The sequence below is a fragment of the Zea mays genome, chromosome 6 (genome assembly GCF_902167145.1).
Source record: "Zea mays cultivar B73 chromosome 6, Zm-B73-REFERENCE-NAM-5.0, whole genome shotgun sequence".
In the NCBI taxonomy this organism is placed as follows: Eukaryota; Viridiplantae; Streptophyta; class Magnoliopsida; order Poales; family Poaceae; genus Zea; species Zea mays.
This window is the reverse complement of record NC_050101.1, coordinates 101,295,957-101,308,734: the sequence shown is the minus strand read 5'-3', so window position 1 is coordinate 101,308,734 and position 12,778 is coordinate 101,295,957. Positions and strand designations below refer to the sequence as shown.

Sequence of the window (12,778 nt, the reverse complement as noted above, 5' to 3'; positions counted from 1 at the left end):
TAAAGAATTTAGTAGGATCATGACAAAGAAATTCGAGATGTCGATGATGGGGGAGTTGAAGTATTTTCTAGGATTCCAAGTCAAGCAACTCCAAGAGGGCACCTTCATTAGCCAAACGAAGTACACTCAAGACATTCTAACCAAGTTTGGAATGAAGGATGCTAAGCCCATCAAGACACCCATGGGAACAAATGGGCATCTCGACCTCGACACGGGAGGTAAGTCCGTGGATCAAAAGGTATACCGGTCGATGATTGGTTCATTGCTTTATTTATGTGCATCTCGACCGGACATTATGCTTTCCGTTTGCATGTGTGCAAGATTCCAAGCCGACCCTAAGGAATCACACCTTACGGCCGTAAAACGAATCTTGAGATATTTGGCTTATACTCCTAAGTTTGGGCTTTGTTACCCTCGGTGATCCACATTTGATTTGATTGGTTATTCGGATGTCGATTGGGCGGGGTGTAAGATTAATAGAAAGAGCACATCGGGGACTTGCCAGTTCTTGGGAAGATCCTTGGTGTCTTGGGCTTCAAAGAAGCAAAATTCGGTCGCTCTTTCCACCGCCGAAGCCGAGTATATTGCCGCAGGCCATTGTTGCGCGCAATTGCTTTGGATGAGGCAAACCCTGCGGGACTATGGTTACAAATTGACCAAAGTTCCTCTTCTATGTGATAATGAGAGTGCAATCTGCATGGCGGATAATCCCGTTGAGCATAGCCGCACTAAACACATAGCCATTCGGTATCATTTTCTTATGGATCACCAACAAAAGGGGGATATCGAGATTTCATACATTAACACTAAAGATCAATTAGCCGATATCTTTACCAAGCCTCTTGATGAACAAACTTTTACCAAACTTAGGCATGAGCTCAATATTCTTGATTCCAGGAACTTCTTTTGCTAATTTGCACACATAGCACACAAGTATACATTTGATCATGTCTCTTCTATATATGCTATGACTAATATGTTTTCAAGTGTCTTTCAAACCAAGTCATAGGTATATTGAAAGGGAATTGGAGTCTTCGGCGAAGACAAAGGCTTCCACTCCACTCTACTACTCATCCTTCGCCGTCACTCCGAGCATCTCTCCAACTTTGGTATTATCTTCACTCATTTATTTTATAACCAAAGGAGGAGAAAGTATTTCGTCGGGCTCTAATGATTCCGTTTTTGGTGATTCATGCCAAAGGGGGAGAAACTATGAGCCCAAAGCAAAAGGACCGCACCACCACCTAATTTTAAACATTTGGAGATTTTCAATTGGTCAATTTCAAATTGGTATCTTATTATGTTCTAAAGGGGGAGGAAGTAGTAATTCAAAAATGATATGTCAAAACCCTCTTGAACACTAAGAGGAGGATCTCATTTAGAGAGATTTTTGTTTAGTCAAAGGAAAAGCATTTGAAACAAGGGAAGAATTTTTTTTTAAAAAAAAACATGAAAATGCTTTGCAAAAATCTTATTCATCTACCTTTGACTATGTTGCAAAAGGACTTTGAAAAAGGATTTACAAAAAGAATTTGCAAAAACAAAACATGTGGTGCAAGCGTAGTCCAAAATGTTAAAAATAAAGAAACAATCCATGCACATCTAGTAAGTAACATTTATTGGCTCAATTCCAAGCAACCTTTGCACTTACATTATGCAAACTAGTTCAATTATGCACTTTTATATTTGCTTTGGTTTGTGTTGGCATCAATCACCAAAAAGGGGGAGATTGAAAGGGAATTAGGCTTACACCTAGTCCCTAATTAATTTTGGTGGTTGAATTGCCCAACACAAATATTTGGACTAACTAGTTTACTCTAGTGCATAAGTTATACAGGTGCTAAAGGTTCACACTTAGCCAATAAAAAGATAAAGTATTGGGTTCAACCAAAGAGCAAAGGGACAACCGAAGGCACCTCTGGTCTGGCGCACCGGACTGTCCGGTGTGCCACCGGACATGTCCGGTGCACCAGAGGATGCGACTCCGCTATAATTCACCGGACTGTCCGGTGTACACCGGACATGTCCGGTGCTCCAAGGAAGAGCGGCCTCCGGAACTCGCCAGCCTCGGGAATTCACTTCGGCCACTCCGCTATAATTCACCGGACTGTCCGGTGTAACAGCGGGGCAACGACTACTACGACGCCAACGGCTACCTGCAGGCGCAATTAATGCGCGCCAGCGCGCGCAGAGGTCAGACACGCCCATGCTGGCGCACCGGACAATCTACAGTACATGTCCGGTGCGCCACCGGACATCCAGGTGGGCCCAGAAGACAGAACTCCAACGGTCGAACCCAACGACTTTTGGTGACGTGGCTGTCGCACCGGACATGTCCGGTGTGCACCGGACTGTCCGGTGCGCCATCGAACAGACAGCCTCACCAAACGGCTAGTTTGGTGGTTGGGGCTATAAATACCCCCAACCACCCCACATTCAACATATCCAAGTTTTTCCACTTCCCAACTACTTACAAGAGCTCTAGCATTCAATTCTAGACACACCAAAGAGATCAAATCCTCTCCAAATTCCACACAACGCCCTAGTGATTAGAGAGAGAGATTTGCTTGTGTTCTTTCGAGCCCTTGCGCTTGGATTGCTTTCTTCTTTCTTGATTCTTTCATTGCGATCAAACTCACTTGTAATTGAGGCAAGAGACACCAAACTTGTGGTGGTACTTGTGGGAACTTTTGTGTTCCAAGTGATTGAGAAGAGAAAGCTCATTCGGTCCGAGGGACCGTTTGAGATAGGGTAAGGGTTGAAAGAGACCCGGCCTTTGTGGCCTCCTCAACGGGGAGTAGGTTTGAGAGAACCGAACCTCGGTAAAACAAATCCGCGTGTCTCACTTCATTATTCGCTTGCGATTTGTTTTGCACCCTCTCTCGCGGACTCTATTATATTTCTAACGCTAACCCGGCTTGTAGTTGTGATTATTTTTGAGAATTTCAGTTTCGCCCTATTCACCCCCACTCTAGGCGACTTTCAGTTACTAACGTGAAAGAAGAAAAAAAACATTAGAGCTTGGTCCTTGTTTTGTTTTCGCCTTGTTACTGTTGCAATAGAGCGGTCTCTTCTATGTTCTATCATAAAAAAAAGGAGATGGTAGTAGGTAGAAGATATAATTATATAGTACCACGCAAGCTGAAACACGTGATGCCTTTAATTAAACTGGTCAATTCTACTACCTATTTGGCTCATATACTGAAAACTACTAATATATACATAACTTATTCGGTACGCTGTCGTAATCATCAAGCCATCTACTACCAGCTGTTCTCAACTCCTCAAAAAATGTATATATACTAGAAAAAGGCCATCGAGCTATTTTTTCTATTCAATAGCAACAAACAAAAAGAAACAAATCATTAAAGCGATTACAAGCACGCATGGTGCCCGCCTGCACAACGCGTAAAACGGCATGTACTACTGTAACGAACAAAATCCAGTAAATGTCACATATATAAAACGAGACTGGATTGCGTTGTTACAGCTAGATTTCAGCTACCCTGGCTATCAGATTAACCTAAACCTGTCTAGCCCAGGCCACGTAATCAAACATGCCCCGCGTGTCAGTGTCACAGGATGCTCGTTCCCGGTGAATCTAGCAGACGTGCCGATGAACACCGTTTCGTCGTTTTCAGGACATCCACACTGTCTCCTCTGCCAGCATGACAAAAATAAGCGCAGTCTTATAATCTGATGATCATTTAGAGTCATTAAGGCGCTTGTAGCTCAGTGGATAGAGCGTCTGTTTCCTAAGCAGAAGGCCGTAGGTTCGACCCCTACCTGGCGCGTCTACAGTAGTGACTTTCATCGAAGCCTTTCAGATGTTTACACTCTAATTTTTTAATTGACATTTAATACTGTTTCAGTTCCAAATTTTTAATGATGTCTTAATACTGTTTCAGTGACTTCAATGAATCCTTAATTTTTTTGTTTATTCCAACGCTATTCCTCTGCCTGCCGTGTTTTTTTTTTGCCATTTTTTTTACTGCCAACACATTCCAACGGGTTTCCCATTTTTTTATCGACATTTACCGATTCAGGACTTCAATATGTGTCCGCATCTTGGCACCTGAGCTTGTTGGGAGCAAAGCATGTTTGGGAGCAAGAGTATGGAAAATGATTGAGGCTGATTTGGTGGGAGGGGATTTTGAGAGTGTAAGGCCCAAAATATGTATAAAAATTAATTAACAACAATAAAATAAATATATGAAGAAATAAAATAGTAAATTCAGATATCTTAAATTATATATTTGAGTATTGAAAATTGAGGATTGGATTTTGAAAACCAAGAATTATTGTAGAAAAGAAGTAATAGATTAGATTTCTATTCAACTAAATGATTATGTATAACAATAGATGATGTACCATAAGCATTTATTTACATGAATATTTAATTCTAAAGTAACTTTTACTTTTTATCCCACCTTCAGAATATCATTTTCCTAAGGAGGAAGAAAACAATATGAGTGTTTTGCATATTTCAAACATCTACTAAACAAATAAATCAGCTAAAATAAATATATATCTATTACTTCACAATTGATTTTGAGTATGTGTTAAAAATTTGAATTCCTAAATTTTATCTTGGATTTGAATTTTAATTTTGTAAATCAAAAGGGGATAGAAAATAGAGGATGAGAAGGAAATTCTAGAATTTAGAAAAAAGAAGAAAATAAATATTATGTAGATAAAAATAAGTAAATAAAAATATATTATTCCTACACTAGAGTTTGAATTTGTATAATTGACTCAAAGGTGAAATTCATATTCAAATCTAAAATTGGATTCAAAATAATTATGAATAAAGAAAAACAGAAAATAGAAGAAAAAGAAAAGGAGAAATACTCTGATGGGCTGAGTTCCCTCTATTCAGCCCACTAAGGAATTACTTCTGCGCGGCCTAGACTTCATTTCCACGCGTGCCGACAGGTGGACCCTCCTGTCAGCCGCTCTTAACCCGCGCGCACATGAAACCGCCTCGGGCTGGCATGTGGGCCCATGTCCTCACCCGCGCAGCCCCACGCTCTTTCGCATCACGCACTGACAGACTGGCCCTGCTTGTAGCCTCCCCTCCCGGGTGTTGACACTGGTGTGCGGGCCGGGGTGTCAGATTCTTCCTCTCCCTCTGTAACGGACGCCTGGATCTCCCCCGTAAGACTCAGATCGCGCGGTTACGACCGGACCGAGCGTGATCTCAGGGCATGCTCACCTGCTCGGACTCAGTCCAGGGTTTAAAGCCGTGCCCCTCTGAGCCATCCAAAGGGAGATCCGTCGAGCCACCATTAGCGCAGTGAGGAAAAAATTCCAGTCCGCCGCCATCGCCAGGCCGAGAGAGGGCCGCCACCCATGAATCTACTGCTCGTCGTCGCTAACGTCATGGGCGTTCACGAGGATCGTCTCTGGTGCTCGAGGAATCTCACCGGCAGTCGGACCGGGTGCGGGGCATTAAAGCGATTACTTGTTCGGGTGTAAGACCAAGGAGATGTTTGAGACAATAGTTAGTTGTTAAAATTAGTTATAAACATTCAAACATGCTAGATAATAATTTATTTATTAGTTACTTTTAACAAATTATCTAAGTTATATAGCTATTTATTAGTTAGCTAATTTCACAAACAAATTTGTTAGCTAACTACTATTAGCTCTAGTGCATCGGAACATCTATACGCTATTTTTATTCCGGAACTGCATAGACGTCACGGCATCACGCGCTAAGCAGCGCTAATCCGGACCACGAAGTAGCTAGCTGAGGATTGGATAAGCAACCCACGGCATGGAAGCACGCGCTAGTAGTACTAGGATTTGTAATCAATCCAGAAAGAAAGAAATAGCATACTTGCCTCGCGGTGAGGCTGAGCCTGCGAACGTCGGGCCCGAGCTCTGCCTTCTGGCCGGCGCCGGTGAGCTCCAGCCGCGCCGACAGTTGGCCCCCCGTCCCTGACACCGACACGACGTGGTACCCGGCCTGGGCGGCCGCACGGGGCCACGGGGCAGCAGCGAAGAGAAGAACGACGGCGACGACGACGACGACGACGAAGCGCGCGGTTTGCCGCGGCGGCGGTGACCACGGCCACGCCATGGCGTGCGAGCGCTAGGTGGGGGCTAGGGCAAGAACAAAATAGATTATGCAGGGTGCTGCAGCTGCACAGGAGCTTCTAATCAAATGGGGAGTGGGATTGTGGGTCGACTGGCCTGGCCACTTGCGTCTGGCGCCCTCTCCAGAGTCCAGACCTCCAAGTCCAGTCCAGCCGCGGGGTGTGGAGGGCAGGAGGAGTATTGTATTATTACCGCTTATTGGATTATATTGTGCAGAGTAGGCCAATTATTGGATTATTAATTTATTATACATATTGTGCGGTTCTTGCCCGTGATCGCGTCTTCGTCTTCGCTAGAGCTTTCTATACCAAACACCGATACCAATTATTCCTCTTGTTAATTAGCTGTTGTTTTCATGGAAAGAGTCCCCGGCCCACCACCACGCGCCACACAAGGTCACAAACATGGGCGGCGCCGGCGTTCTGCCGACGATATATAAACCGCTCAGCTAGCGCAGCTATTCTCTCCCGTGAAATCTATCGGAAGGAATCGACGACGTTGCAACTGCGACTCCCCGGAACCATGTCAAGTCTCCATCGCTCTCAGTCTCAGAACGTACGTCTCCACGGTTCTCCTGCCCCAGATATATAGTGACACTGAACAGTGAACACTGATGTACTGGGGGTGTTTGGTTTCTATGGACTAATGTTTAGTCCCTATATTTTATTTTATTATAGTTTCAAAATTGCCAAATATAGAAACTAAAACTTTATTTTAGTTTCTATATTTAGTAATTTATACACTAAAAAGGAATAAAATAAAAGGACTAAACATTAGTCCATAGAAACCAAACACCCCCTCATGTCTACTTCTTGGTAACGGTAACATACTAACAACCATATACACATCTATCGATGTTCCTTCGTTGTAATATATCGCACCTAGCATACACGTCGAGGTTCCGGACGTCGTCGTCGCCGGCGGCGGCGATGGCCGCGAGCTGGGCGCGGAGCCGCGCGCCTCCTTCGTCCACCGCCGCCGCGCGGGCAGCGTACCCGCCGGCGGCGGCCTCCGCCCACAGGCAGGGCGGAGCGCGGCGGCAGAGGTACAGCGCGAGGCAGCAGAAGTAGAGCAGCGCCCGGGCCGTCGTCGACTCCATCGCGTGACCGTGCGGTGCCACCGGAGTCCGGAGCACGCACTGCTGCACTGGTCGCGGTCAGGCGGCAACTTATATACTCCGTCCGGGATGGCTGGGTGCGTCTTTTGCCCCTCTCGCGGTCGCGGCCGTCCGAATGGGCCAGTAGCTGCGCCATGGGTGGCGGTGCTAGAGCTAGACCGTTAGACCGCTTGGCGTGGCCTAGCGCAGAGCGAGACTGTTAGAGCTGTCGATCGCCGATGACGATGACGGTGTCTCTTTCTTCCGCTGCTGCCTTGAGAAACGCGGGCGCGTTTGGCAGTTTCGTCTCTGGCGTCAGCTCCCATCCACAGGCCTGGACGATGTCTCTGATCGCGCAAGTCCCGCGGCAGGACGGCCGGCGGCCACCGGCTTTGTCGTCGTCGTCGGCAGCACCGCAGCAGGACCTGGACCAGAAGCATAAGGGTGGATTCATCACCTGGCTTTTATTCAGAGTATTCCGAGCCGGCGGAGGCAGCAGCGGTACCACAAGGCACAAGCACGCAGGGTGGCCGCCTGCACAACGCGTAAAACGGCATGTACTACTGTAACGATCAAAATCCAGTAAATGTCACATATATAAAACAAGATTGGATTGCGTTGTTGCAGCTAGATTTCAGCTACCCTGGCTATTAGATTAAAATCTAAACCTGTCTAGCCCAGGCCACGTAATCAAACATGCCCCGCGTGTCACAGGATGTTCGTTCACTGTGAATTTAGCAGACGTGCTGATGAACACCGTTTCGTCGTTTTCAGGACACCGGCCACACACGGTGCGGTTGTCTCCTCTGCCAGCATGACGAAAGTAAGCGCAGTCTAATCAATGGATGATAATTTAGAAACAATAAGGCGCTTGTAGCTCAGTGGATAGAGCGTCTGTTTCCTAAGCAGAAGGCCGTAGGTTCGACCCCTACCTGGCGCGTTTGATTTTTTTTACTGCGAGTGTAATACCGGCCTCTTGAAGTTAATTTTAAAATTGCAGTGACTTTCATTTAGAATCAACAAGGCGCCTGTAGCTCAGTGGATAGAGCGTCTGTTTCCTAAGCAGAAGGCCGTAGGTTCGACCCCTACCTGGCGCGTCTAATTTTTTTATAACTGCGATGACTTTCATTGAAGCCTTTCAGATGTCTACACTCTATATTTTTAAATGACATTTAATACTGTTTCAGTGACTTTAATGAATCCTTATTTTTTTGTTTATTCCAACGCTATTCCTCTGCCTGCCGTGTTTTTTTTTTGCCATTTTTTTACTGCCAACACATTCCAACGGATTTCCATTTTTTATCGACATTTACCGATTCAGGACTTCATTCTGTGTCCGCATCCCGTACTTGGCACCTCATCTTGTTGGGAGCAAAGCATGTTTGGGATCAAGAGTATGGAAAATGATTGAGGCTGATTTGGTGGGATGGGATTTGGAGGGTGTAAGGCCCAAAATCTGTATAAAAAAATTAATTAACAGCAATAAAATAAATATATGAAGAAATAAAATAGTAATTTCAGATATCTCAAATTATACATTTGAGTATTGAAAATTGAGGATTGAATTTTGAAAACCAAGAATTATTGTAGAAAAGAAGTAATAGATTAGATTTCTATTCAACTAAATGATTATGCATATCAATAGATGATGTACCATAAGCATTTATTTACATGAATACTTAATTCTAAAGTAACTTTTACTTCTTATCCCACCTTCAGAATATCATTTTCCTAAGGAGGAAGAAAACAATATGAGTGTTTTGCATATCTCAAACATCTACCAAACAAATAAATCAACTAAAATAAATATATATCTATTACTTCACAATTGATTTTGAGTATGTGTTAAAATTTTGAATTCCTAAACTTTATCCTGGATTTGAATTTTAATTTTGTAAATCAAAAGGGGATAGAAAATAGAGGATGAGAAGGAAATTCTAGAATTTAGAAAAAGGAAGAAAATAAATATTATGTAGATAAAAATAAGTAAATAAAAATATATTATTCCTACACTAGAGTTATTTGTATAATTGATTCAAAGGTGAAATTCATATTCAAATTCAAAATTGGATTCAAAATAATTATGAATAAAGAAAAACAGAAAATAGAAGAAAAAGAAAAGGAGAAATACTCTGATGGGCTGAGTTCCCGCTATTTGGTCCACTAAGGAATTACTTCTGCGCGGCCCAGACTTCATTTCCACGTGTGCCGACAGGTGGACCCCCCTGTCAGCCGCTCTTAACCCGCGCACACATGAAACCGCCTCGGGCTGGCATGTGGGCCCATGTCCTCACCCGCACAGCCCCATGCTCTTTCGCATCGCGCACTGACAGACTGGCCCTGCTTGCAGCCTCCCCTCTCAGGTGTTGACACTGGCGTGCGGGCCGGGGTGTCAGATTCTTCCTCTCCCTCTATAACGGACGTCCGGATCTCCCCCGTAAGACTTGGATCGTGCGGTTACGACCGGACCGAGCGTGATCTCAGGGCATGCTCACCTGCTCGGACTCAGTCCAGGGTTTAAAGCCGTGCCCCTCTGAGCCATCCAAAGGGAGATCCGTCGAGCCACCATTAGTGCAGTGAGGAAAAATTCCAGTCCACCGCCATCGCCAGGCCGAGAGAGGGCCGCCACCCATGAATCTACTGCTCGTCGTCGCTAACGTCATGGGCGTTCACGAGGATCGTCTCTGGTGCTCGAGGAATCTCACCGGCAGTCGGACCGGGTGCGGGACATTATGGTGGCGCCATAATTTCTCATCGGAGCTCTGGCTTCGTCGCGGCTCCGCTTCATGCCGCGGACCGGCCTCACCACAGCGCTTCCATCGGTAATACCTTGCCTGTTATCTTTGCCTCCGCTCTTGCATCGTGTTGTGTGTCTCCAATCGAAAGTTAGCTCACTGGGCGATGAACGGGTTGTCGTCGGTGGATCTCCGCCATGGGGATTGTCTGCCACTGACCGGAGGTCTGCCTGGGGAGGAAGGCGATCGGTGAGGCGTTGGATGAGTCATGTGCGGCTGGGATCAGAATACCTGGCTATTAGATCTAAACGGTAGGTTAATGATCGGACGGCTTGGATTGGGAGCTGGGGTACCAGTTCGACTCATTAAAATGGGACCACCAGATTGGAATCCAAGGGCATAGGATTGATAGCAGTCTAATTAAATCCGGGGCGTAGATCTTGGATCCTGGGGCTCGGGTTGCGTACCGATTTGAGCGCGGCCAGATTTAATCGTGACCTTTGGTTTAGATTGGACGACCGGTGTTCTGCGATACCCCTTCACGAACACATTTTCATAAGAACCCCCTGGAGATTGGATAATTAACCCGCAGTCCATTTGATGGTTGGCTGAGTTTGGGCGAGTTTTATAAAGTTGCCCCTGTGCTTTTCTGTAATAGTGTGCATGATCTAGAGGATAGAGAAAGAGAATAAATGATTATGGAAATAGATTTTTAGTATAAAATTAATTGCAGAAACTTGTTTAATCCCTAGAAAATTCATACTTAGTCCAAATTGACCCATTCAAATTTTTATAATTTGGTAATATTGTTGTGCATCACCTAGTGCCTCTGTTTTGACATGAAAGTCACATTAAAATTTATATCCTATTTAATCTTGTACAAAACACATAAAATCCTTAGAAATTCATAAATTAAAATCTATAACTCCGATTTAATCCGTTCAAGTTGCGTTAATCTCGTATAAATATATATTATGCAATAACAACATTTATTGTGCCATGTCACATTCTTTATAATTAGATCTTGATTTAACTTATGTTGGTTAGTCTTGTTAATCTCCTTATCATTATAATCTACTAGAATATAATTTATGGTCAATTTATAACTTAGATCAAAGTGAGTTAAATTATTTATAAGATATTCTCTCATATGATTTATACTAACCAATTTATAATATAATTTAATATTTTAATCACATAGATCTTTTATAGAATCATAACTCTTTAACCGTAACTCCGATTTCAGTGGTTCTCGTCCCCACGATCTCGTAGCAACGCGTAGATCTTTATTATGCAGTATGTTCTTATGTTTGGTGTGATGTTAATTTTTTCTATACCATGTGAGAGCACCTAAAGGGGGTGAATAGGTGATCCTGTAAAAACTTGAAACTTAATGCCACAAAACTTGATTAGGAGTTAGCACAATAAAGCCAAGTGGCTAGAGAGGAGTTCTTGCAAAACACAATAACCACAAAGGAGATCAACACAGAGAGGCACAATGGTTTATCCCATGGTTCGGGCAAGTCCAACACTTGCCTACTCCACGTTGTGGCGTCCCAATGGACGAGGGTTGCACTCAACCCCTCTCAAGCGGTCCAAAGACCCACTTGAATACCACGATGTTTTGCTTTGTTTCACTATATCCCGCTTGCGAGGAATCTCCACAACTTGGAGCCTTTCGCCCTTACAATTTGATTAACACAAAGAATCACGGAAGTAAGGATGGGATGAGCAACACACACAAGACACAAATCAGAGCAACAATACGCACACAAGTCACAACTTGAGCTCTCAACACAACTCAAAGAGTTCTCTACTCAAATGGATCTCTAGTTGCTATCACAAAGAATCGAATGTGCGGAAATGAGGTCTTGGTGCTTAGGAATGCTCAAGGGATGCTTGGTGTTCTCCTCCATGCGCCTAGGGGTCCCTTTTATAGCCCCAAGGCAGCTAGGAGTCGTTGAGAGCATTCCAGGAAGGCAATTCTTGCCTTCTGTCGATTGGCGCACCGGACAGTCCGGTGCACCACCGGACACTGTCCGGTGCGGATTTCTTTCCTGTTTTGGCGCAGCCGACCGTTGGAGATTTGGAGCCGTTGCCGCACCGGACAGTCTGGTGCCCCCTTCAGACCGTTGGGTCGGCCACGCGTCACGCGCGGATTGCGCGGTCGACCGTTGGCCTGGCCGACCGTTGGCTCACCGGACAGTCCGGTGAATTTTAGCCGTACGCCACCGACGATTTCCCGAGAGCGGCCTTTTCACCAGAGCCAGCCTGACGCACCGGACACTGTCCGGTGCACCACCGGACAGTCCGGTGCTCCCAGACTGAAGTGTCTTTGGCTGAACAAAGCCATCTCTTTTCCAAATTGATTTCTCCTGTTTCCAGTACTTAGACACAATACATTAGTACTTAAAACAAAGTACTAAGTCTTAGAAACATACCTTTATGTTGATTTTCACTTTGTCCATCATTTGGCATAGATTAACACATGACCACTTGTGTTGGCACTCAATCACCAAAATACTTAGAAATGGCCCAAGGGCACATTTTCCTTTCAATCTCCCCATTTTTGGTGATTTATGCCAACACAACAACAACAATACAACGATGTGCAACATCAATGCAAATAAGAACACAGATTTGTTTTGAATCAAATTTGACATATTTGGATCATTCTTTGCCACCACTTGGTTTTGTTTTTGCAAATCAACCTCAATTTCCTATCTCTAAGTCAAACACACTTGTTGAGACATAAAGAGAGTTGTTCCAAGAGAAATTGATCAAAGATTTCAAAAACTCCCCCTTTTTCCCATAATCAACCATTCTCCCCACAAGAGGCCAACTT

The 12,778-nt window shown here is 44.5% G+C and overlaps 3 non-coding genes across 3 annotated transcripts; all 3 read left to right on the top strand.

Annotated features, from left to right (window-relative positions):
* The first annotated feature begins 3,721 nt into the window (after positions 1-3,721).
* TRNAR-CCU (transfer RNA arginine (anticodon CCU)) lies at positions 3,722-3,794 on the top strand. The gene has a single exon. It is a non-coding gene; the product is annotated as a tRNA-Arg (tRNA).
* A 4,271-nt stretch (positions 3,795-8,065) lies between these two features.
* On the top strand, positions 8,066-8,138 carry TRNAR-CCU (transfer RNA arginine (anticodon CCU)). The gene has a single exon. It is a non-coding gene; the product is annotated as a tRNA-Arg (tRNA).
* An 84-nt stretch (positions 8,139-8,222) lies between these two features.
* TRNAR-CCU (transfer RNA arginine (anticodon CCU)) lies at positions 8,223-8,295 on the top strand. The gene has a single exon. It is a non-coding gene; the product is annotated as a tRNA-Arg (tRNA).
* Positions 8,296-12,778: the final 4,483 nt, after the last annotated feature.